The sequence below is a fragment of the Schistocerca americana genome, chromosome 3, assembly GCF_021461395.2.
Source record: "Schistocerca americana isolate TAMUIC-IGC-003095 chromosome 3, iqSchAmer2.1, whole genome shotgun sequence".
In the NCBI taxonomy this organism is placed as follows: Eukaryota; Metazoa; Arthropoda; class Insecta; order Orthoptera; family Acrididae; genus Schistocerca; species Schistocerca americana.
This window is the reverse complement of record NC_060121.1, coordinates 268,800,423-268,828,152: the sequence shown is the minus strand read 5'-3', so window position 1 is coordinate 268,828,152 and position 27,730 is coordinate 268,800,423. Positions and strand designations below refer to the sequence as shown.

General features: G+C 44.9%; 1 non-coding gene across 1 annotated transcript; it reads right to left on the bottom strand.

The window, feature by feature from the left end:
- Positions 1 to 6,101: 6,101 nt before the first annotated feature.
- Positions 6,102 to 6,175, bottom strand: Trnas-cga. The gene has a single exon. It is a non-coding gene; the product is annotated as a tRNA-Ser (tRNA).
- Between the last annotated feature and the right edge of the window lie 21,555 nt (positions 6,176 to 27,730).

The following is a 27,730-nucleotide window of genomic DNA, read 5'->3' as shown; positions in this document are numbered from 1 at the left end:
ACGACAATGAATGGCAGATGGCCAATGATACAACTTAAATTCTAGCAACAATTAATTACTTCCACTTCATTATATTCACTTGGAGGGAGAGATTTCAAATGAGACTAAATGTACAAATACTTCTTATATATGTATTGTGAAAAAACTTATTTACAGTTAACAAAATCGTGCGTTCACAAGCAACCTCGTACAAAAGCGTCTAATAGGATCGGAGTGATCATTTTATTGGCCCAAGTGTTTGTCTCATACTTACAAAACTTCTGTGACATAATATACTTATTCTTAGTATTTGTTACAAACAAATATATTTATTGTTAATACACTCCTGGAAATTGAAATAAGAACACCGTGAATTCATTGTCCCAGGAAGGGAAAATTTTTTGACACATTCCTGGGGTCAGATACATCACATGATCACACTGACAGAACCACAGGCACATAGACACAGGCAACAGAGCATGCACAATGTCGGCACTAGTACAGTGTATATCCACCTTTCGCAGCAATGCAGGTTGCTATTCTCCCATGGAGACGATCGTGGAGATGCTGGATGTAGTCCTGTGGAACGGCTTGCCATGCCATTTCCACCTGGCGCCTCAGTTGGACCAGCGTTCGTGTTGGACGTGCAGACCGCGTGAGACGACGCTTCATCCAGTCCCAAACATGCTCAATGGGGGACAGATCCGGAGATCTTGCTGGCCAGGGTAGTTGACTTACACCTTCTAGAGCACGTTGGGTGGCACGGGATACATGCGGACGTGCATTGTCCTGTTGGAACAGCAAGTTCCCTTGCCGGTCTAGGAATGGTAGAACGATGGGTTCGATGACGGTTTGGATGTACCGTGCACTATTCAGTGTCCCCTCGACGATCACCAGTGGTGTACGGCCAGTGTAGGAGATCGCTCCCCACACCATGATGCCGGGTGTTGGCCCTGTGTGCCTCGGTCGTATGCAGTCCTGATTGTGGCGCTCACCTGCACGGCGCCAAACACGCATATGACCATCATTGGCACCAAGGCAGAAGCGACTCTCATCGCTGAAGACGACATGTCTCCATTCGTCCTTCCATTCACGCCTGTCACGACACCACTGGAGGCGGGCTGCACGATGTTGGGGCGTGAGCGGAAGACGGCCTAACGGTGTGCGGGACCGTAGCCCAGCTTCATGGAGACGGTTGCGAATGGTCCTCGCCATACCCCAGGAGCAACAGTGTCCCTAATTTGCTGGGAAGTGGCGGTGCGGTCCCCTACGGCACTGCGTAGGATCCTACGGTCTTGGCGTGCATCCGTGCGTCGCTGTGGTCCGGTCCCAGGTCGACGGGCACGTGCACCTTCCGCCGACCACTGGCGACAACATCGATGTACTGTGGAGACGTCACGCCCCACGTGTTGAGCTATTCAGCGGTACGTCCACCCGGCCTCCCGCATGGCCACTATACGCCCTCTCTCAAAGTCCGTCAACTGCACATACGGTTCACGTCCACGCTGTCGCGGCATGCTACCAGTGTTAAAGTCTGCGATGGAGCTCCGTATGCCACGGCAAACTGGCTGACACTGACGGCGGCGGTGCACAAATGCTGCGCAGCTAGCGCCATTCGACGGCCAACACCGCGGTTCCTGGTGTGTCCGCTGTGCCGTGAGTGTGATCATTGCTTGTACAGCCCTCTCGCAGTGTCCGGAGCAAGTATGGTGGGTCTGACACACCGGTGTCAATGTGTTCTTTTTTCCATTTCCAGGAGTGTATTTTCATGTTCAAAACACGAATGGAGTAATATTGCAACATTGTTGGCACATTTACATACATAGACATGCATATTTGTATTCGTTATTGATATAATTCACTTGTGGTTATCGAAACATTTTACTATGGATTTTAGAAGACTTTCCAGGAAACGGTACACTCTGTATATTATTTACTGTTTGTGCAATCTATAAATGTGTGCCAGTCACTAAAGTGTGGTGTGTGGTTTTTCTTTTATGAAGCGAATTTGGGAGTTGTTGGTCTAGTGAATTTATGAGATTATGTCGCGGAAAACTTGAACTGCTAAATTCTGTGGCGACACGGATATGGGCGGTTGGTGTTCGGTGGCTGTTGCCTGGAACATGTAGCGCCGCTCTCATGATCGAATTGTCGATACTTCCACGGCATCATTATCGATGGATACGCTGGATACGGTGCTTTCATCGGTCAACTTAGTAACGCACAATGCACAAGTCAAAAATTCAAAACCCGAACTAAACACGCCAATACATCACGTGAAATTACAAAAATCTGCAGAACAGGGAAGGACAAAACAATACTTTCAAAACTCTTGGAATAACATCAGAAATTCTGTCTATGAAACAATGGGAAACGCGAAACATTTTGTGGCACTCTTTAATAAAATTATGAATAAAATGCGTTATGGATTAGAATTTAAAAAAAGTATTTGCGGCGAGCATTCGCTTCACAACTACTTCAATTTAGTGCACTTGAAACACTGCACTACGGCTATGATATCGCAGGAAATGCTTCTGACGTGCCTATGATGGGCTTCTTATCTCTTACCATAGTTAACTGCAGCTGTTATCCAACGGATACATCGTGCTGATGATCGCCGACCGGTATTTAAATGATTGCAGTCGTGACAGCACAAAACCAGACCGTTCCAAGAATAGTCAGGTAACACATCAGTCACTGCCACATGTATCTCGCAAAATTACCATGCCGAGAAAAATGAAATTCGAGCTCACACGGTGACATTCGTTCTTTTATTCTACATCTACGACTATGCTCGTGACCTTACAATCTGTATTGTATGGTACTTTGTGTATGTCTCGTAAACTGACGTACGACCGGAGAGCGGTGTGCTGACCACATGCTCCTCCATATCCGCATCCAGCGTCGTCTGTGGGCTGAGGATGACACGGCGGCTGGTCGATACCGTTGCGTCTTCGTGGCCTATTCGGAGGAAGTTCAGTTTTTAGTCCCCCGCCATCCTTTTCTACACTACTGGCTATTAAAATTGCTACACCAAGAAGAAATGCAGATGATAAACGGGTATTCATTGGACAAATATATTATACTAGAACTGACACGTGATTACATTTTCACGCAATTTGGGTGCATAGATCCCGAGAAATCAGTACCCAGAACAACCACCTCTAGCCGTAATAACAGCCTTGATACGCCTGGGCATTGAGTCAAACTGTTGTGTTGGCTGAAGAGCCAACACCGTGTTACTATTGGAGGCCAAAATGCACACGTTTAGCTCACGCAGGCTGGCGTGAGGAGGGAAGGACTATACTGACGTGAGGTCTAGAACATGACAAGGAATTAGAATTCAGAAAGCGGCCGTAATTAGTTTCATACTTAACTTTAATCCATTAATGATGAATGTCGCTCTTGACGGTACATGATTCACAATATTATCTGTTCATAATACATTCTTGAAGATATGGCGCCTTGCTAGGTCGTAGCAAAAGACGTACCTGAAGGCTATGCTAAACTATCGTCTCGGCAAATGTTAGCGTAGGTAGACAGTGAACCATCGCTAGCAAAGTCGGCTGTACAATTGGGTCGAGTGCTAGGGAACCTCTCTAGACTAGACCTGCCGTGTGGCGGCGCTCGGTTTGCAATCACTGAAAGTGGCGACACGCGGGTCCGACGTATACTAACGGACCGCGGCCGATTTAAAGGCTGCCACCTAGCAAGTGTGGTGTCTGGCGGTGACACCACACAAACAGAGCTTGGATGGAGTGTACAGGTACAGCTGCCCATGCAGCTTCAACACGATACCACAGTTCATCAGGAGTAGTGACTGGCGTGTTGTGACGAACCAGTTACTCGGCCACCATTGACCAGACGTTTTCAGTTGGTGAGAGATCTGGAGAATGTGCTGGCCAGGGAAGCAGTCGAACATTTTCTGTATCCAGAAAGGCCCGTACAGGACCTGCAACATGCGGTAGTGCATTATCCTGCTGAAATGTAGGGTTTCGCAGGGATCGAATGGAGGGTAGAGCAACTGGTCGTAACACAACTGAGATGTCCACTGTTCAAAGTGCCGTCAATGCGAACAAGAGGTGACCGAGACGTGTAACCAATGGCACCCCATACCATCACGCCGGGTGATACGCCACTATGGCGATGACAAATACACGCTTCCAATGTGCGTTCACCGCGATGTCGCCAAACACGGGTGTGACCATCATGATGCTGTAAACAGAACCTGGATTCAACCGAAAAAATGACGTTTTGCCATTCATGCACCCACCTTCGTCGTTGAGAACGCCATCGCAGGCGCTCCTGTCTGTGATGCAGCGTCAAGGGTAATCACAGCCATGATCTCCGAGCTGATAGTCCACGCTGCTGCAAACGTCGTCGAACTGTTCGTGCAGATGGTTGTTGTCTTGCAAACGCCCCCATGTGTTGACTCAGGGATCGAGACGTGGCTGCACGATCCGTTACAGCCATGCGGATAAAATGCGTGTCATCTCGACTGCTAGTAATACGAGGCCGTTGGGATCCAGCACGGCATTCCGTATTACCCTCCTGAGCCCACCGATTCCATATTATGCTAACAGTCATTGGATCTCGACTAACGCGAGCAGTAATGCCGCGATACGATGAACCGCAGTCAACAAAGCATCTGGCTTGTGTTCTTGTATTAGAGCGTAATTCTGGTTTTCTTGCGCAATTATAGTATTTCTATTTTTTTAATTACTTCAGTATAAATGGTATTTAAAATTTCTTGTCTTATTGAAGAAGAACCGTGCCAGATGTGTACGTTGAATCACACTTCCACACACAGAACAGTTACACTTGTGCTTTGGTTTCGTACGTTTTATAGTTGCTGGTGACTTAATTAATTGTGTTAACGGAAATTTTCTTTCATTCTTTGTTGTTGTTCTGTGCAGTCAGATTGCGTACAAATACTAATCAGGGCCAACCGTTTACGAGACTTCGTAATCGGACAGACAGCTACTAAATCAAAAAATTAAAATTATTTGCATTATATATAATTAAGCCCCCATGCAATCTTCTGTCACGAGCGCTTAACACACACCTTCGTCTGCGTTGTGACTTGGTGAATTAAGTTTTTCCGCTTATCCTGTGCACGATGTAAATCTTCAATACGGTGCCTCTTGAAACATTTGGCTACCTTGGTTACGGAAGCACCCATCATAGGAGTACCAACAGTTTGCCCACTTCCGGACTCACTCAGCCCCAACATAATGCATTCACGACCACAGAGAACATTTTTCTAGTCATGAATCACACCTGAAACGTATTGAGGACAATGAGCAGTTGCCTTTTATGGTCAAATACAAAGCCGCCACCTGCAGGCTTAGCTAACATCTGCATTTATGTTCAAGTATGCGTTTTCCGCGGTGTTTCCATATTTTTGTCCAGTTTCTTTACATCCTCAGTGAGCGGACTACGCTTAGGCTAGGATCTGGATAGGTGCAGTTATGTTAGGTTAGCCTCTGAGAATTCTTCGAAAAAATATCAACCTGGCTGCTACGAGTAGTTTTCTGTTGTCAATGCATTTCAAATGTGACTGTTTGGCAGTCGTGTAATCGAATAGTAACGGTTTTTATATGCATTTACTACAAGTTTAGAGCGTTACGACTTGTCTACATACAAGAGAATCATCCGCTAACAGCATCACTGGGTTTCGGATCCAATCCTCTTGATCAGTTGACGTCAAACTTTTGTGCTCAAGAGCCAATAGTTACATTGTGGTAGGGGGGAGGGAGGGGGAGGAAAGGTCGGCATCTCGGGCAGCACTTGTACCGATTTATTATTAATTGGTAAGCCACACAAACTAGTATGTTATGTGTCCCCAACAGACTATCTACAGTAAGGACTATTGGCTGCTTGTCCTCAAGTAGTGGTCGTTAAATGTTGGCTTCATTCGGCACACTTTTTTGCTTTCTGTTCTCTGTTTCAATTTTCTGCCATCCTCAGTGACTCCAAAGGCGTAATACTGTAATCGCCTAAGTGTTGGTGCGTTGTCAGTGTCAGAAGATGATTAACTGATTAATAACGGTATATGTACTTACATTCAAATGCATTATACAATATCAGATATTGAAACTTCCTGGCAGATTAAAACTGTGTGCACCGACCGAGACTCGAACTCGGGACCTTTGCCTTTCGCGGGCAAGTGCTCTACCATCTGAGCTACCGAAGCACGACTCACGCCCGGTCCTCACAGCTTTACTTCTGCCAGTATCCTGCGAACCAGGAGAGCTTCTGTAAAGTTTGGAATGTAGGAGACCAGATACTGGCAGAAGTAAAGCTGTGAGGACGGGGCGTGAGTCGTGCTTGGGTAGCTCAGACGGTAGAGCACTTGCCCGCGAAAGGCACAGGTCCCGAGTTCGAGTCTCGGTCGGTGCACACAGTTTTAATCTGCCAGGAAGTTTCATTCCAGCGCACACTCCGCTGCAGAGTGAAAATCTCATTCTGGAAATATCAGATATTATTGAAAATGTTTACTAACTGTTTTGAATGTCATTTCTCTTCTACTCATTGCATTGTATTACAAATGCCTATATTTAATTTCACATGCCTTGCTACAAATATTCAGGGTGTATCAAAAAAATCATTCGATTTGGTACGTCTATATTTCTGAAACTGAATTTTGTTTTTTGATGAACGGGAAACTCAAAAGATTTTTTTTCCCTACCTTCCAATAGGTGTTCAATATAACCCCCTTGAGATGCACAGCATGTGTCAATGCCGTATTGGTGGTATGCCGCATGCGTTCGACGTCTGTGTCAGATACTCGGGGACGACCCGGTGATTTGCCTTTACAAAGACAGTCTGTTTCTCCGAATTGTTCAAGCCATCGTCTAATGCTCTGTGCTGTAGCAGGATCCACACTATAACTAGTACGAAAGTCACGCTGAACAGTTAGTACTGACCCGCACTGCGCAAAACGCAGAACACAAAACGCTTTCTATTGCCCCTATACAATTTTTACCAGATCTGAAGTGGGCGCACACTGCTGCTACCTAGCGGGAACCATGCAAAACTCGAGAGTTCGCTTTTTCCAACTGTACGTTCTTTACGCACTTATCTCACATAACGTAATAGTTATGATTTTTTTTAATCGGATGATTCTTTTTTATACACTCTGTATACCGCATTTGGAGATGACAGTTTTTATAAGGAGCGTTAATGAATCCACATTGCATCCGCGTCAAAATTTATATCATACTAGCTGATCGGTACGAGCCCCACACGCCCTTCAGCAGTCAGTACTGTGAGACAAACAGTTCAGTTCAATTACTTCTGCTCTTCGTATATCTACTAGTCTTGGAACCAAACGAATTAACCACCTGACTTATTTTGCATATTTCCACTCAATGTCTTAACGAATCAGTATCCTAGGTAACTCATCACTTAGGAAGAACGTACTCATTATACAAAAGCGAGAAGTAAGAATAACATTTGGAGTTCACCCGTGGTCGTCCTGAAAGCACCTATTCAAAATGTTTTAACTGCATCATCACACACCAATACTCTAGAGGAAAAATTTCCTTTATTACCCATTGTGAAAGCTGTCAGTAGCTTAGAAAGAAGTTCAATATGCAGCAACAAAAATTTTTGATCATTTGCCCAACAACAAAAATGTCGGACTGGTAGCAAAGTAATTTTTAAATGTGACTTAAAAATCTTTCTGCTACACAACTCCTATTACATGAAGAAACTTTTATTTTAAAAAAAATGGCTCTGAGCACTATGGGACTTAACTTCTGAGGTCATCAGTCCCCTAGAACTTAGAACTACTTAAACCTAACTAACCTAAGGACATCACACACATCCATGCCCGAGGCAGGATTCAAACCTGCGACCGTAGAGGTCGCGCGGTTCCAAACTGACGCGCCTAGAACCGCTCGGCAACTACGGCAGGTGAACTTTTATTTCAAAACTGTTAGTCTGTAAAAATAACCTAGCTTTTACGTTTAGTTACACGTGTAGGCCTAAAGAACATGTTCATTAATGTTTCTGCATCATTTCGGTAATAGAATGGCTCAAATGATCTATGGAATATGTGATTGACTAACTAAATATGAAACATTGACACTTCTCGCATCCTCTAACGCCGCACTGAACGCGTTACTAACCCCCTCTGCTCATGAGGTGAGCGACGAACTTTATTTAGCTCACGGTCGAATTCACTGGGGCCAATTAAAATTAAGCACATCTTAAAATAGTTACTGTTACTGTAAGTATTTTGATTGTCTCTGAGGACTTTTTTTATTTTTTTCTTTATTGTATTTCAATTCCCCTTTGGGGCGGGCTGGCAGCAGCATATGCGCTGCTCTTCAGCCGAAAGACATAGAACAAACAATAGAAGACATTTAAAAATAACAAAGGAGAGAATATGGTGAACATAGATATAAAAAAGGGGGAACATCATGGAAGGCAATAGACAAAAAACGGGGTGACCGTAAAATGGAGATAAAAAAACTGTTAAAACTGTTGAAAAGTAGCACACACAAAAAGCCACACACTGCGACAATTAAAAGAACACAAGGCACAATATGACTGGAGCATAAAAGGTATCGACGGATGGCGTAGCACATAACAAACACTGACGGCGAACCTCAAGGCAGTACACAATTAAAATCACACCTCTTGATGCACAGGAGAAACAGCACTAAACACAACACGGATGTGGCACACTGACGATGATCAAAACAGAGGATCTGCCGGGCGCAAGGAGATGAGGGAGACCGGAAGAAGGGAGGGAGGGGAAGAGATGGGGGAGATGAGCGGGGGGTGCGCTGAAGAGGGCCAGGTAGGGAGGGATGTGGGAAGGAAAGAGGCAAGTATGGGGTGCAGGGTCTCAGGGGAGGGGGGGGGGGGGGAAGGAAGAAAATCCGCTCTGGGAGAAGGAGGGAAGAGGAAAAAGGGGGCCATGGGGAGGGGGGGGGGAACAAGGCCAGGTTACCAGGTTATAGTTGGAAGGAAGAGTAAATGTCACAGCGAAGTTCGTCATCCGGGAGGGGGAGGCGTTGGAAATTGCCCTGATGAAGGAGATGGAGGGTGTGGAGGTGGAGAGAGGGAGGGATTTCTGAGGACGAAAACTGCACTCTTATGAAACTCTTAAGGCCAGTTGTCGTCTTGGGATTCGGCTGTTGCAGTTGCCAGACGCATACTATAGCAAAATACGGATGAGAACTGCTGGCCGCACCAATACTTGGACGCTGTTTGATGATGCCTGCTCTGCATCATTTATATACAGAGTGTGACCTGATTCTGCAAGGTAATAATTACGAAATATGGGATGTGCTAGTAATGAAATGTGTGTTATTTGAATGTACATGGCCTAGTGTTCCAGGAAGTCGCCGTTAGATGTCAGTTAATGCGTCTTCTCAGTTTGTAGTCAGTTATAAACCATTTGTTTGCTGCCGTTTGCAAAGAGTGTGTCAGTGATTTCGGTCCAGCGTGCTTTTCGTCGACGTTTTGGCAATGATCTGCCTGTACCCAAAAATATTCGTCGTTGGTATTACCAGTTGAAGAGAAAGAACGCTTGTGCAAAGATAAGAGTCCAGGTCGACCACGCACTTCCTTTTAGAGGAAAACACAGTGACTGGAATGAGCTGTCTTCAAATGCTGCAGAATTAGCTTTTTCCACAACTTCATAAGCAGTCCGATGACTTCATTTTCCAATAGAATGGAGCACTACCACACGAGCACAGCAATGACACTCTGCCTCAAAGCTGGAGAGGGCGCACAGGGCCCAGAGAAACTGCCCTCATTCTTGGCCTCCAAGATCGCCAGACTTGATACCACCAATTTTTTCTTGTGGGTTTTTGTGAAGGAAAGTGTGTCCATCTCCCTTTTAACTTGCCACATAGAATAAGTGGAAAACGGAATAACAGCCGCCATAAGTTCTGTAAAATCAGACACATTGTATAAAGTTGATGACGAATTTAGCTACAGTCTAGATGTTGTTCGTACTGCTGCTGCTCGTAGACACACAGAGCGTTTGTAGTAGCGTGGATAAAACGTTGAGATTTTTTAAGTATCTTGCAATTTATCTCATGTTTGTAGTATGTTTTTATCAATAAATATCAAGTTTCGAAATCAGGTCATTCTTTTGAAAAACCCTTTACGTTGTAATGGTAAAGAGTCTATAACATTCCCTTGCGATACGCCAGAACTTACCGGGTGGTTATAATTAGACTTTCCCTATTTAACACGTTATAACAAGGAAACTAATTACCAAACTTGGTAGCGTTACTGTCCCGTGTATGATTTCCATGGGGCACAGCGCCACCGTCCAGTTCCATCTGTGGCCACCAGGTGCCGTAATCAGTAATCGTGATTCATAGTCTCATACACCTGACCAGTTGCAGTGCACTTTTTGACGTGTCAACATGAGCTTGGACAAAAGGAGCAGGGCATTATTGGAGAAGCACTAATAACAAAACAACAGTAATGCTGCAGCTGCACTTCGAGAATATAGCCGGCTGATAGGACTACGAAAGGGCTCTCTTTCTCCTCCTGGTGTGCCGAGTATGCGAATCAACTGGAGAAATGGGAGTCTCTCCGAGAAGAGGCCGACGACCGGTTGCACCACAGGTTTTTCAAATGTGTGTGAAATCTTATGGGACTTAACTGCTAAGGTCATCAGTCCCTAAGCTTACACACTACTTAACCTAAATTATCGTAAGGACAAACACACACACACCCATGCCCGAGGGCGGACTCGAACCTCCGCCGGGACCAGACGCACGCACCACAGGTTGTTGATTAAATCGCTGTAGCTACGACAGACAACGCTGCGCGCAATTCTCGATCGTCAAGCAGTGCGCGTGCTGTGTCACGACAGTTGAACATCCCGTGGTCCACTGTTCGGCAGGTGCTTCGAACCATTCTCAAATGGTATCCGTACAAGATCCATATGGCACAGCAGCTTGCGCCACAGGACCCACAACGACTTGTTGACTTCGCTCTCCATTTTCTTGCAAGGATTGAAGTTGATGATGGCTGGCCTTGGACCATCCTACGGACAGACGAAGCTCATTTTCTCTGACAGGTGATGTGAACACACAGAATTGCCGCGTGGGGGGATCTTCACCTCCAGTCACTGTTCATAGCCGGCCGGAGTGGCCGAGCGGATCTAGGCGCTTCAGTCCGGAACCGCGCTGCTGCTTCGGACGCAGGTTCGGATCCTGCCTCGGGCATGGATGTATGTGATGTCCTTAGGTTAGTTAGGTTTAAGTAGTTCTAAGTTCTAGGGGACTGATGACCTCAGATGTTGAGTCCCATAGTGCTCAGAGCCATTTGAACCATTTTGAACCACTGTGCATGAAATTCCTCTGCATGGTGAACGGATCACCTATGGTGTGGCTTCACGGCTACGTTCATTATTGGCCCATTCGTTTTTGAACAGGTTGGCGCTCAAGGACCAAAGAAGTGCAGTGTGACTGGGCAGCACTACTACGATATGCGTCGCCAGCATGCCATACCCGCCCTGCAGGAGACAGACGCATTGGACTCAAAACTTTTCATGCAAAATGGGGGTCCCACCGCACATCACTGGTGAAGTTCACTTGCTTCGCCGAAACAGATTTGTAAACTATCTAATTATCTGCTGATCCTTTCCAAATGCTCAGCCGGCATGATCGCATGACCTCACTCCTTGTGATTTCTGGTTGTGGGGCTACATGAAGGACAGGGTTTACCAGGAAAAGATTCACATATGTTGTAACCTCCCAACAGATAAATTCATTCCGTAGCCTCGCAATAAAAATCTAACCTCCCAATGAAAATGTGACTCATATATAACCTTTCAATAATTAACTGACTGAATATAAACTGGAAAATCTGGACGTCAGCAATGCTGCGTCATGGCCCTGCAAAGTCATTCTGAATAAACTGAAAATTCTAACCTCAATTATGTCGCCGGATAATGCGTATATATCTGCTCCTATAAGAAATTTTTGTGGCACAGCCCAGTGCAATGCTGGCCACTAGATTTTCTTATGTATAAAAGAAAACAACTGATTTTTCTTTACGATAATTGGCATGACTATGGATAGGAGAAATTAGTAAAAACTTTAAATTCAGATGAATGACTGTCAAAAGTTATCTTTATAAGGAAGATTATTATTGAAAAATTGTTGAAAATTATTTATATGTGACTTTGATATAACAATAGTACAAAATGACTTATTGAAAATTACATATGCTCCCGGCAATAAATAATAATAATTTTTGCTTTTACCTTGTACTACATCGCTCAGGCACCACCATCGTTCTCCACGACCAGCCTTGGTAATTCCATACAGGACACAAGTGCTCTCTGTGAGCTATACAACTAGACAACTGCTCTCTAAGAGCGAATTCACCGAACCGCCCGACTGCGAGCCACTACCACTACTGCTGCCAACACTGCTCTCTGGTCTGCAATTCTATTGTAGCTTACATATCGCAGGCAGCGCGTGAGCAATTCATCGAAGTTACATCTGCTCGAGTGCGCTAGCAATAAATTGATTAGTCATGGACCTCTTACAATATGCTGATCTGAAGCGCAGCATATCAAGAGAGGTAGCCAGCACATCTACGAATATGCTTCGTTCTGCTGTGCAGAATGGAATCCTGCGCTTTCAGACTCTTCTGAACACTGATGAGCGCCAAATTGAACCCCTTTTGTAGCAGTAATGGGGCCGGTATGTTATTGTATGACGCACCGTAGCAGCACATTAAAAGTGTTTTAATTGACTTTATTCTGCATTATTTCTCTTTCCCATATTCTTGACATTAATGCTTCCAAGTCTGGTACTCGTACGGTGATTATTTACCGTGCTATAACGTGTTAAATAGGGAAAGTTTAATTATAACAACCCGGAACTTCTACGTCTAAAGATTTCTCTTCGTTGATGTTTGGTTTGTGGTGCGTTCAACTGCGCGGTCTTCTGCGCCCGTACAAAGTCCCAATTTTGACACAGTCCAACTTTTTTTTCACAATCCAATCTAACCTCTGTCACGAATGATCATGATGACGACAAGACAAACACCCAGTCCCCGGGCAGAGAAAATCCCCAACCCGGCGGGGAATCGAACCCGGAACCCCGTGATCCAGAGGCAGCAACGCTAGTCACTAGACCACAGGCTGCGGACTTACGTCCCTTAAGAATGACAAACTGTATTCTATTTGTTAGGCATTCTTCTAAACAATCACAAAGCTGGTCTGATATACCATCGTTGTTATTTTCGTTAGATTGTAAGACGTGTATATATCTATTGTCAATTGTCATACCACAATTTATGAGAGATGTTCATATTTTATTAATAGGATTAAGTAGGAATAATTAATATTTGTCATGTTGGAAATAATTGTGGTAGCATGGAATGTCTGCACCAAAGTATTGTTGGCAGGAGAGACAGCAGTTTAGGGTTCGTAGGAAGTCAGTAGTAAGCAACGAGTGAAGCGAGTCGGCAGCAGGTCTGAAGCGAGAGGTTGAGAGGAGCGGTGTACTTGCCAGTCACCAGCTGTGATTTACAAGAGGCTATAAACGGATGTACAGAGACATCCGCTAACTATTATCATAAGAGGAACTAATATTATTGAATTACTTTTTTGAGAAACTCAAGACTACTGAAGGTATGTTTGCGCAATGCTAGTTGTAAGATTAATGCAAAAAGTAAGTCCCATTTGAACGTTTGTAAAATCCTTTCATTCAGAATATAATTAATTTTTGCCAGCAATATTGCATTACTGATTATAATCCATCTCAAAAACCATCAGCGTAAAACTTGGCAAAATTTTATTGTTGTCAAGAAAAAGTTTAACAACGAATTACGTAACTTTGTCAAATTAATTAAAGAATAACGTCAGCTTTGCTATTAAAGAATAACGTCAGCTTTCGTAATAAATACAGCCACTTATTTTGACAGCACGCCAGCAGCTTATAGAGTATAGTAAAACAGAGTAATTATATTCATGTCGCAGTTCGATGTAGCATTCAGATGGTGATCGAGTAACAGTAAAAAAGGTAAGGAACAGTTCTGGGTTATTGCAGGTAACGTCTGAGGGCCACGACGACGACACGTTCTATGTTTCGTCGAAATAATCAGCAAATCACTTCTAATAAGCAGCATTTAAATTTGTATGCGAAGATTGAGAAAGAGAACTAATTTCAAAGGTAAGATTTCATTTGTTATTACTAAGCAAGAGATAGAAATCCTATGGGAAGGTTCCATAGGTTATTGTAGAATGGAAGGTTGAGTAACATAAGAGGTATAGAGGAGACGGTTATTGCGTAACGAGATATAGAGGAGACGGGAAGGTTTCAAGGTGATACTACAGAATCATATCGAACGTTTTCCGGAATTCAAGAAACAAGACTTCAACCTGAGCAATACCCTAAATTTTTCAAGAGACTGACGACAGCGATACAGTGTGGACTTAAATTTGTGTCCATCTGTTTGACGACGTTGGAAGTGGTTCAAATCGCTATGAGCACTATGTGACTTAACATCTGTGGTCATCAGTCCCCTAGAACTTAGAACTACTTAAACCTAACTAACCTAAGGACATCACACACATCCATGCCCGAGACAGGATTCGAACCTACGACCAGAGCGTTCACGCGGTTCCAGACTGAAGCGCCCAGAACCGCACTGCCACACCGGCCGGCGTTGGAATTGACTTGCCCATTTTTTTTTCTAGTCACTTGACTCTCTCCGTTCCTACAGCTCCATACAATAGACGTAGCTAGAAGAGGAGTGAACTGAACAGGGAAGAGTGAAAATTTTAGGTGAGCTGTAAGTACTCTCCACCTGAGAAGTATAGATGTGGAAGTAGACGCAGACGTGCAGTAAGCAGCTGCTAGCGAGGCGGCGATGAGGTACGGCACTGGGGCCGTTGCCAGAAGCATTAACGCCCGCAAGCGGCCACATCCTGTTCCCACATCATCCCCCTCCCCCTTCACTCCCCTTCCCCAACATCCACCGCTTCTCCATGTCCCGACACGGCCGCACACCGGACACCTAGAAACTCCAGTTCCTGCTTCTCGGCTGCTAGTTCCTAGGAGGAGATTTCCGTGACGGCCAGAATCGCGGGCCAGTTCTGCGGGTATCTCTGATGGATCTGGCCCGCCGATCTGGGCTCGGTCGTTTACACTAAAGGCGGGTGCACGCTAGATCAACGAATGCTAAGGAACAACAACCAACTGCTTCGCTGACAGAAATTTTCTTAGTGCGTGCAGACGGCCGACGGTCAGAGCCGATCGGAGCCAATAATTCTCTATTATTTCAACCTCGAACAGCGCGTTGAACAAACGATCACCTATATCTTTCCATGCCACCTCTGTTTTCCCTTATTTTATTACACTACTGGCCATTAAAATTGCTACACCAAGAAGAAATGCAGATGATAAACGGGTATTCATTGGACAAATATATTATACTAGAACTCACATGTGATTACATTTTCACGCAATTTGGGTGCATAGATCCTGAGAAATCAGTACCCAGAACAATCACCTCTAGCCGTAATAACTGCCTCGATACACCTGGTCAGCCGGCCGCGGTGGTCTAGCGGTTCTAGGCGCGCAGTCCGGAACCGCGCGACTGCTACGGTCGCAGGTTCGAATCCTGCCTCGGGCATGGATGTGTGTGATGTCCTTAGGTTAGTTAGGTTTAATTAGTTCTAAGTTCTAGGCGACTGATGACCACAGAAGTTAAGTCGCATAGTGCTCAGAGCCATTTGAACCATTTGATACCCCTGGTCAAACAGAGCTTGGATGGCGTGTACAGGTACAGCTGCCCATGCAGCTTCAACACGATACCGCAGTTCGCCAAGAGTAGTGACTGGCGTATTGTGATGAGCCAGTTGCTCTGCCACCATTGACCAGTCGTTTCAATTGGTGAGAGATCTGGAGAATGTGCTGGCCAGGGCAGCAGTCGAACATTTTCTGTATTCAGAAAGGCCCGTACAGGACCTGGAACATGCGGTCGTGCATTATCCTGCTCAAATGTAGGGTTTCGCAGGGATGGAACGAAGGGTAGAGCCACGGATCGTAACACATCTGAAATGTAATGTCCACAGTTCAAAGTGCCGTCATTGCGAACAAGAGGTGACCGAGACCTGTAACCAATGGCACCCCATACCATGACGGCACCCCATACCATCGCCACTATGGCGATGTCGAATACACGCTTCCAATGTGCGTTCACTGCGATGTCGCCAAGCACGGATGCGACCATCATGACGCTGTAAACGTATTCATCCGAAAAAAATGACGTTTTGCCATTAGTGCACCCAGGTTCGTCGTTGGGTACACCATAGCAGGCGCTCCTGTCTGTGATGCAGTGTCAAGGGTAACCGCAGCCATGGTCTCCGAGCTGATAGTCCATGCTGCTGCAAACGTCGTCGAACTGTTCGTGCAGATGGTTGTCGTCTTGCAAACGTACCTATCTGTTGTCTCAGGGATCGAGACGTGGCTGCACGATCCGTTACAGCCATGCGGATAAGATGCCTGTCGTCACGACTGCTAGTGAAACGAGGTCGTTGAGATTCAGCGCGGCGTTCCGTATTACCCTCCCGAACCCACCGATTCCGTATTCTGCTAACAGTCATTGGATCTCGACCAATGCGAGCAGCAATGTTGCGATACGATAAACCGCAATCGCGATAGGCTACAATCCGACCTTTATCAAAGTCGGGAACCTGATGGTAACCATTTCTTCTCCTTACACGAGGCACCACGACAACGTTTCACCAGGCAACACCGGTCAACAGCTGTTTGTGTATGAGAAGTCGGTAGGAAACTTTCCTTATGTCAGCACGTTGTAGGTGTCGCTACCGGCGCCAACCTTGCGTGAATGCTCTGAAAAGCTAATCATTTGCATATCACTGCATCTTCTTCCTGTAGGGTAAATTTCGCGTCTACAGGGTGTTACAAAAAGGTACGGCCAAACTTTCAGGAAACATTCCTCACACACAAAGAAAATATGTTATGTGGACATGGGTCCGGAAACGCTTACTTTCCATGTTAGAGCTCATTTTATTACTTCTCTTCAAATCACATTAATCATGGAATGGAAACACACAGCAACTGAACGTACCAGCGTGACTTCAAACACCTTGTTACAGGAAATGTTCCAAATGTCCTCCGTTAGCGAGGATACATGCATCCACCCTCCGTCGCATGGAATCCCTGATGCGCTGATGCAGTCCTGGAGAATGGCGTATTGTATCACAGCCGTCCACAATACGACCACGAAGAGTCTCTACATTTGGTACCGGGGTTACGTAGACAAGAGCTTTCAAATGTCCCCATAAATGAAAGTCAAGAGGGTTGAGGTCAGGAGAGCGTGGAGGCCATGGAATTGGTCCGCCTCTACCAATCCATCGGTCACCGAATCTGTTGTTGAAAAGCGTACGAACACTTCGACTGAAATGTGCAGGAGCTCCATCGTGCATGAACGACATGTTGTGTCGTACTTGTAAAGGCACATGTTCTAGCAGCACAGGTAGAGTATCCCGTATGAAATCATGATAACGTGCTCCATTGAGCGTAGGTGGAAGAACATGGGGCCCAATCAAGACATCACCAACAATGCCTGCCCAAACGTTCACAGAAAATCTGTGTTGATGACGTGATTGCACAATTGCGTGCGGATTCTCGTCAGCACACACATGATGACTGTGAAAGTTTACAATTTGATCACGTTGGAATGAAGCCTCATCCGCAAAGAGAACATTTGCACTGAAATGAGGATTGACACATTGTTGGATGAACCATTCGCAGAAGTGTACCCGTGGAGGCCAATCAGCTGCTGATAGTGCCTGCACACGCTGTACATGGTACGGAAACAACTGGTTCTCCCGTAGCACTCTCCATACAGTGACGTGGTCAACGTTACCTTGTACAGCAGCAACTTCTCTGACGCTGACATTAGGGTTATCGTCAACTGCACGAAGAATTGCCTCGTCCATTGCAGGTGTCCTCGTCGTTCTAAGGTCTTCCCCAGTCGCGAGTCATAGGCTGGAATGTTCCGTGCTCCCTAAGACGCCGATCAATTTCTTCGAACGTCTTCCTGTCGGGACACCTGCCTTCTGGAAATCTGTCTCGATACAAACGTACCGCGCCACGGCTATTGCCCCGTGCTAATCCATACATCAAATGGGCATCTGCCAACTCCGCATTTGTAAACATTGCACTGACTGCAAAACCACGTTCGTGACGAACACTAACCTGTTGATGCTACGTACTGATGTGCTTGATGCTAGTACTGTAGAGCAATGAGTCGCATGTCAACACAAGCACCGAAGTCAACATTACCTTCCTTCAATTGGGCCAACTGGCGATGAATCGAGGAAGTACAGTACATACTGACGAAACTGAAAGGAGGTCTAACATGGAAATTAAGCGTTTCCGGACACATGTCCACATAACATCTTTTCTTTATTTGTGTGTGACGAATGTTTCCTGAAAGTTTGGCCGTACCTTTTTGTAACGCCCTGTATACATCTCGAGAAAAAAATTCTCAAAGAACATGCTTTTTTCGGGCCAAAGATAGTAAACCTCCCCTTAACATGCAGTCCCTGGCCTTTGGTTCTAGCTCTCAGATCTGCCAACAGGCCAGATTCCTTCGCGTGTGGGTGCAAATCCGCGAGTTTTCGTGATTTGTCCTCGAGCCCAGGACTGCCTTGCACGTACGATGGGCCAGAGACCACGTCCGACGGATTTCTGGAGTTGCCATTGTGTCTCTCCACAAGTGCATTGTGCAATGTGACTTTTTGTAGCCATTTTATTTATTGTAGTATATTTTCACACTTTGAAAGTATTTTGTTTATTCGATAGAAAGTATGGACGACGCTAGCAACAGAACTACGGCAGTTGCGGGCTGTTTGACCCTTATAAATTTATAGTAATTCGTAGTAACTGTACAATAATGAACACAACACAGTTATCGGCAACAGCTACATTAATGAATGTAGTACAAGAAACACTTTATTGGCGCTCAGTATATTGTTGCTTTTTACTACCCATACCACCCCCCATCTTTCAAGAGACCTACACCTTTCTGAGATTATTTCAGAAATTGTAGAACGTATTTTAAATCTTTCGCTGCAAATACAATAAAATGCGTATTTTTGTCACCAAATGCGTTTCGTTTTATCGAAATGAAGCATCATCAGTTGTCTGGATCGAAACATTTTTACAAGCTGTCTTTCATTCTGGATTTAAAAATAGTTCGTTACAGAAGATACTGATGTTACTTACGATATATTGTGTCTAATTTTCGTTAACGTCAGGAAACTGTGTCTGGTTGCATTTTGATGAGGTATTCCCTCTTTTGGCAATGTTGTTTCTTTTTATAACACTTTGGTCCACAGTTGGAATACTGTCTAGAAATGTTTCAACCGTCTCTTTGTACGCCATATTTTTTACATTCTTGTTTGTGTAACGTTCATGCTTCAGTTTTCACAAACAAGGTATTTCACTGTACAGTTGTGTAAGTCTTTCAATGTGGCAATTTTTTCTATACTTGCAGCAACTAAAACTTTCTGTAATCTGAAAACCGCACATTCATCAGTGGCGAATTTCGAGTATCACCTACATTTCTCTTGTTGCCATGTTAAAATTTGCTTCTTTTGCCAGAACAAAGCGGAGTTTGCACTCTGTCACCTAGCTAACATCCTAATAAAGTTGCAAACAAATATAATTTATTCACTTGGCTTGTTGCAGAGCCGCACTAACTCTCCTGTCACCAGCTACCGATGGCTCTTAAGAAATTACATTATTCCATTGAAAAAGTCTGCAGTTACTCGTACACTCCTGGAAATTGAAATAAGAACACCGTGAATTCATTGTCCCAGGAAGGGGAAACTTTATTGACACATTCCTGGGGTCAGATACATCACATGATCACACTGACAGAACCACAGGCACATAGACACAGGCAACAGAGCATGCACAATGTCGGCACTAGTACAGTGTATATCCACCTTTCGCAGCAATGCAGGCTGCTATTCTCCCATGGAGACGATCGTAGAGATGCTGGATGTAGTCCTGTGGAACGGCTTGCCATGCCATTTCCACCTGGCGCCTCAGTTGGACCAGCGTTCGTGCTGGACGTGCAGACCGCGTGAGACGACGCTTCATCCAGTCCCAAACATGCTCAATGGGGGACAGATCCGGAGATCTTGCTGGCCAGGGTAGTTGGCTTACACCTTCTAGAGCACGTTGGGTGGCACGGGATACATGCGGACGTGCATTGTCCTGTTGGAACAGCAAGTTCCCTTGCCAGTCTAGGAATGGTAGAACGATGGGTTCGATGACGGTTTGGATGTACCGTGCACTATTCAGTGTCCCCTCGACGATCACCAGTGGTGTACGGCCAGTGTAGGAGATCGCTCCCCACACCATGACGCCGGGTGTTGGCCCTGTGTGCGTCGGTCGTATGCAGTCCTGATTGTGGCGCTGACCTGCACGGCGCCAAACACGCATACGACCATCATTGGCACCAAGGCAGAAGCGACTCTCATCGCTGAAGACGACACGTCTCCATTCGTCCCTCCATTCACGCCTGTCGCGACACCACTGGAGGCGGGCTGCACGATGTTGGGGCGTGAGCGGAAGACGGCCTAACGGTGTGCGGGACCGTAGCCCAGCTTCATGGAGACGGTTGCGAATGGTCCTCGCCGATACCCCAGGAGCAACAGTGTCCCTAATTTGCTGGGAAGTGGCGGTGCGGTCCCCTACGGCACTGTGTAGGATCCTACGGTCTTGGCGTGCATCCGTGCGTCGCTGCGGTCCGGTCCCAGGTCGACGGGCACGTGCACCTTCCGCCGACCACTGGCGACAACATCGATGTAGTGTGGAGACCTCACGCCCCACGTGTTGAGCAATTCGGCGGTACGTCCACCCGGCCTCCCGCATGCCCACTATACGCCCTCGCTCAAAGTCCGTCAACTGCACATACGGTTCACGTCCACGCTGTCGCGGCATGCTACCAGTGTTAAAGACTGCGATGGAGCTCCGTATGCCACGGCAAAGTGGCTGACACTGACGGCGGCGGTGCACAAATGCTGCGCAGCTAGCGCCATTCGACGGCCAACACCGCGGTTCCTGGTGTGTCCCCTGTGCCGTGCGTGTGATCATTGCTTGTACAGCCCTCTCGCAGTGTCCGGAGCAAGTATGGTGGGTCTGACACACCGGTGTCAATGTGTTCTTTTTTCCATTTCCAGGAGTGTATATCCCGGTAGATGAGGAAGTTCCGCTTGTCTACCATGTGGTGAAATACTCTTCTCTTCGTGTACTGTCATTTTCCAAAATCTCGTTTCGACATCTCAAACGCTTTCTGAGATATGAGGGATGTTACGAGTATTTCAAAAATGGTTCAAATGACTCTGAGCACTATGGGACTTCTGAGGTCGTCAGTCCCCTAGAACTTAGAACTACTTAAACCTAACCAACCTAAAGACATCACACACATCCATGCCCGAGGCAGCATTCGAACCTGCGACCGTAGCGGTCGCGCAGTTCCAGACTGTAGCGCCTAGAACCGGCTACGAGTATTTCATTCTAGCTTCATTCCTGGCGTGCGCAATCGCAAATGAATCTGATACAAAACATGAATTTTCTCGAGATCGTTTATAGATAGAGATATCTTTCCAAGTCAAAGGAAAAATTCAGTATGTTAGCTAAATTTGGTACACATGTGAATCAAACGCAATTTCTTAGTGACCCCTATTTTTCGTTGCGAACTTTGTAAGAAGGCTGTTTAGGTTTTTATGTTGCTAACGCCATGTAGCGCTCTATATGAAAATCACTGACTGTGCTATGTGCAGTCTGTGGCTGGTTTGCATTGTTGCAATTTTCTATTGTAGTGTTGGGCAGTTGGCTGTTAACAGCGCGTAGCGTTGCGCAGTTGGAGGTGAGCCGTCAGCAGTGGTGGATGTGGGGAGTGAGATGGCGGAGTTTTGCGAGCGGATGATCTGGACGTGTGTCCAACAGAGAGAGTAAATTTGTAAGACTGGATGTCATGAACTGATATATATATTATGACTTTTGAACGCTATTAAGGTAAATACATTGTTTGTTCTCCATCAAAATCTTTCATTTGCTAACTATGCCTATCAGTAGAATCTTTTATTTAGCTGGCAGTATTGGCGATCGCTATATTGCAGTAGTTCGAGTAACGAAGATTTTTGTGAGGTAAGTGATTCATAAAAGGTACAGGTTATTGTTAGTCAGGGCCATTCTTTTGTAGGGATTATTGAAAGTCAAATTGCATTGCGCTAAAAAAAGTGTTGTGTGTCAGTTTAGTAATGATCAGAGTAAGTAAAGAGAGAAATGTCTGAGTACGTTCAGTTTTGCTCAGCTGTTTGAAAATCAAATAATGTAAGAGGTTTATCAGCACAGTAATTCATAAATTTTGCTTATAAGCAAAATATCACAATAAATAGCGAAGTAATAGATACTTCATTGTGAAGCTGACATACAAAACTGTAACTGATGTAAAAACCATTTTTATTACCTAATAGTTTCTTTAAAATAGTTTGAAAAAGATTGCGATATAGCCGAGGTGAACGCGCCGTTTTGACGACGTAGCGCATTAGCCACCGTCTCGCCCGTCGCAGAAATCCACCCGTGTGTGTAACTGCTGAGAGGCCGAGTCGGCAGTTCGCAGAACTGCAGGTAGCACTGTGAAGGTAGTGTCTCCATGGACAGGAGAGGACTGAAAGTATTCGAGAATCCTCCTGACATATCCGTCAAACGACGTAGAAATCCGCTCGTGTATAAAATTCCTTCCAGGCATGCAGTGCATTGACAGAGTATGCTAGACAGGTCGAAGCGACAAAGGGAAGTCAGACACCGGCTCACATGTTTGTCCGTATGATACATCCACCTGCAAACTGAAGAGTGAACAGGCAAGTACCCACTCTGTCTACCCCACTACGGCACAACGAGCACTTACAAGTTGTTTCACAAAGTTAGCCTGACCCTTCCGCAGCGTGCTTTTTGAATCAGTAGCGACGCGTGACGCAGTCATTTACATCTACATCCATAATATGCAAATCACTATGCATAGCAAAGGGTACGTCCCATTGTACCAGCTACTAGAGCTTTTTACCCGTTTCATTCATGTATGGAGGGCGGGGAGAATGTTTCCGTGCATGTTGTAATTAATCTAATTTTGTCCTCACGATCCTTATGGGAACGATATGTAGTGGTTTAGAGTATACGATGGTGGTTTGACAAGTCCGACAAAAAAAAAAAGACAAGAAGAAATAATGACGATTGAGGGACATACACTTTCTCCAGCGATCCACCAGCTTTTTCATCCCACCGGAAAAATTATTTCTGTCATACTCTGCAAAATATCCCTTGAGCGCAACTATCAAATGGCTCTGAGCACTATGGGACTTAACAGCTGTGGTCATCAGTCAGCGCAACTATCACATCCTCATTTGGTGAAAAGTTCTTTCCAGTAAGCCAAAGTTTCAAGTTAGGGTACACGAAGAGGTCACTTGTTATCGCTGACGTGTGGGATGGTGGATTATCCTGTTGAAAGAGCACTTTTTTGCCTGAAAACCTTGCCCTTTTTCCAGCCAACGCAACTTTCAAACTACCTAACAATGAAGCATAATAGGGTCAAGTTATGGTTCCGTCTTCTTCCAAGTAATTGTGAAGATTATTCCTTGCGAATCCCAAAAAACAGTGGCCATCACCTTGCAAAATGACAAAATGGCAAGCTGACAAAACGGTCTTTGCCTTCTTCGATGCACTTTCAATAGCCTTTGTCCGTTGTTTCCACGGCCGTGTAATGACTGAACCAGATTTCACCAACAGTAACAAGTCGGTGCAAAAATGTTTGGGATCGCGATTAAACGTGGCCAGACACTGTGCTGAAATGTGGCAGATGCGCTTTTGGTCAACGGTGAGCAATCGCGGAATCCGCCTTGCACGCAGTTTCTTCACAGCCTATTTTGTTCGGTGAACTTGCACAACCATATCATGGCTTTTATCAGTGGTTTACTCTGGTCGGCTCGAGCGCGCTTCATCTTAGGTGCTTCTCCGACCACGTTTAAATTCATAAATCCAAAAGAAAATGGTTTTTAATGACGGCACAGAGGCCGCGTGAACTTCATCAATTTCGGTTTCGATTTGATCGGACAGTCCTACCCCTCAAATGAAAACGTTTAATTCCATCACGAAACACAGTTTTTTTTCATTTTCAATCGCAGTCGAGACGCTCACCAGTTCAGACGGGTATCAATAAATGAACTGGATGCTGTGCATCGTTGAAGTTGTTTATACGATCCTTGGAATAATCAAGCTTACCAGCCGTGAAGGCGCAACAAAAATGTTCCATTCTTTAAATTAACCAGACTTATCAAACCACCCAGGTGTTTCTAGAGTCATCATTAAATGCCAGTTCCGGACACTTTGTACGTAGACTTTCTCGGCACAGTTAACGTCTACCTTCAAGCGTCTGCAAGTTCTTTCTCTGAGACATTCTCCCGAAAGGTCAACCGGCCGGTGTGGCCGAGCGGTTCTAGGCGCTTCAGTCTGGAACCGCGCCATCGCTACGGTCACAGGTTCGAATCTTGCCTCGGGCATGGATGTGTGTTATATCTTTAGGTTAGCTAGGTTTAAGTAGTTCTAAGTTCTAGGGGACTGATGACCTCAGATGTGTTATGTCCCATAGTGCTCAGAGCCATTTGAACCATTTGAACCTCAGATGTTAAGTCCCATAGTGCTCAGAGCCATTTGAACTGTTTCGAAAGGTCAAACAAACATGTGACCATTCGTGCTGCTCTTCTCCTCTGTATATGTTCAATATCCTCTGTTAATCCTGTTTGGTACGGGTACCACACACTTGACCAGTATTCTAGGATGCATCGAACTACTGATTTTTATGCGATCTTCTTTGCAGACTGGTTGTATTTCCCTAGTACCTACAAACCTGCCTGCTTTACCGCGACTGAGTCTATGTGACAGTTCCATTTCATGTCCCTAAAAAGTGTTACATCCAAGTATGTGAATGAGTTTACCGACTCCAGCTGTGAGTCACTGATATTATAGTCGTATGATGCTACGACGTTTCTTTGTGTATAGTGCACAATTTTATATTTCTGAACATTAAAGCAAGTTGCCAATTTGTACACCATTTTGAAATCTTATCAAGATCTGCCTGAATATTTGGGCGGCTTCTTTCAGGCTGTAGTTCATTACAGGTAACTACATCATCTGCGAAAAGTCTGAGGTTATTGTTAATATCGACTGCGAGGTCATTAATAGACAACATGATCAGCAAGGGACCCAACACACTTCCTTGGGCGATGACTGTTCACCCACCATAATCTGCTGCGTCGTCTCTACCAAAAAATCCTCATGGTCAGGGACTGTTTATCTTCGACTAAACGCTTTAATACTATACAGAATACAGATATTAGTAACTCATATAAATCACGGAAGGAACGAACACGAACAGCATCTAAATAAACCACTGAACACTGCACAGCACTACTAGACGGAAAACTAATTCTTACAAGGAATCCATTGAGTGCAAGGTCGCAAAAGGCCAATGATGTTTATAGCATTCGCTGCACAGCAGGGGGCGGGATTGGAGGCATCCAGTAGTCAGCACAGCACGAGGCTACGGAGCATAGATGAACTCCTTAGTCGACGAGTAACAGTGCTACAGTGCTAGTGATGTTGATAGAAAGCAGAGCAATGTCAACGATACACAAAGCAAACATTGCATTATGTCTATTATACAACAACAGTTGCTGAAGTTGACATTTCGTCAGAAAGGAACCCAAGGTATTCCGCAAAGTGAGAAAGAAGTGGCAGATGAAATGTTAGCGTTTCTGCGTGGAATGTGTGGTGTCGTATACACTAGACTGTGCGGATAATGTGCATGAGGAGTACAATGATGACGATACGTGCTTAAAAAATGAAAATGATATTGAAACAGGTGACGAGCCTCGAAGTCCATCATGCTTGTGGCACAAGGAGCCATAAATCCAGTCTCCAGTGGAATGTATTAAAGGGCAGTCGTTGCCGACTGAGCGGGTACCTAATGTAGTCACATACAAGGAACATCGTCCGCAGCGTAGTAAAAAAAGAATTATGAAAAGATTTCGAATATGCCCGCAGCAATACGACCCTGCACTGCATACCAAAAACTATAAATATTCAAGGGGAGACAAGGCGCACTTGTTACGAAATCTGGTGTTAGCCCGTTTAAGGATGCCCGATACAATTTACAGGGTGTTGTAATGCGTCAAATGGTCTTCAGCCCGAAAAAAGCGAATCGGTTTGTAAGTAGGCTGTTTAGGTTTTTATGTTGGTAACGCCATGCTGTGTGCAGCCTGTGGCTGGTTTGCATTGTTTGAATTTGCTATTGTAGTGTTGGGCAGTTGTCTGTTAACAATGCGTAGCGTTGCGCAGTTGGATGTGAGTCGCCAGCAGTGGTGGATGTGGGGAAAGAGATGGTGGAGTTTTGAGAGCGGATGATCTGGACATGTGTCCATCAGAGACAGTAAATTTGTAAGACTGGGTGTCACGAACTGATATATATATTATGACTTTTGAACACTATTGAGGTAAATGCATTTGCTAACTATGCCCATCAGTATTTAGTGCCTTCAGTAGTTAGAATCTTTTACTTAGCTGGCAGTATTGGCGCCCACTGTATTGCAGTAGTTCGAGTAACGAAGATTTTTGTGAGGTAAGTGATTCATGAATGGTATAGTTATTGTTAGTCACGGCCATTCTTTTGTAGGGATTATTGAAAGTCAGATTGCATTGTGCTAAAAATATTGTGTGTCAGTTTAGTGAATGTCTGGGTACGTTCAGTTTTGCTCAGCTGTTTGAAAATCAAATAACATAAGGGGTTTACCAGCACAGTAATTCATAAATTTTTCTTAAGGGACATTTCATATGGCGACCCTGCCAGGGTCTTCCGATTTTTTCTTGTAGTTTGTGTAATTAGTGTAGCTATTGTTTAGTGCTAGTGCATAATTATAGAGAGAACTTCCTTTGTAGTTGTAGTTTTTCATTGTTGTACAGTAAAACAGTTGTGGCATGCATGTAGATTTGCACCAAGTATTTCGCAGCTGCACTTGCAATTAACAAGATATTATTTTCAGTGCTTTGCTAATGGGTTTTCTTGTTTTTGCTCTTCAAATTGTGCTTTTCTTGTTATTGTGTGAAATACGTGATAAGTATGGCGTGTGAAAAACGTAACACTAGGCTCCAAACTAAACTGAGAAATGATAGTGACGACGATTGTAGCTTATCAGCACCACCGTGTAATGAATTAACAGACATTCAACGTAGTAATTTGGTACTTGTGCATAGGGAAATGGAGCTGGTGGCAAAGGATGTGTAGACGGTGAAACAGTTAGTGAAAAGGGAAGCATTATCGATCGATCAGTCGACAACAGTTCGCCTCAGGAATCCAATAGGACAGGACACAATATTGCAAATACTGTAGATTCAGGTTTTGGGTCCTCACCGTTTTCTCAAATAAATCAAGACATTTTCTGCTTGTCAAAATGTGAATGTTGCTGGTGCAAATGCACTGCCGAAAAGCATAGATGAACAGATTCCAGACACTAGTACATTATTATTGCAATTAATGCAACAAATGAAACAAAATCAGAGACAAACACAGCAACAGTTAGACATAATGGAACAAAATCTTCGAAAGTTAGACACAATGGAACAACACCAGAGACAAACAGAGCAACAGC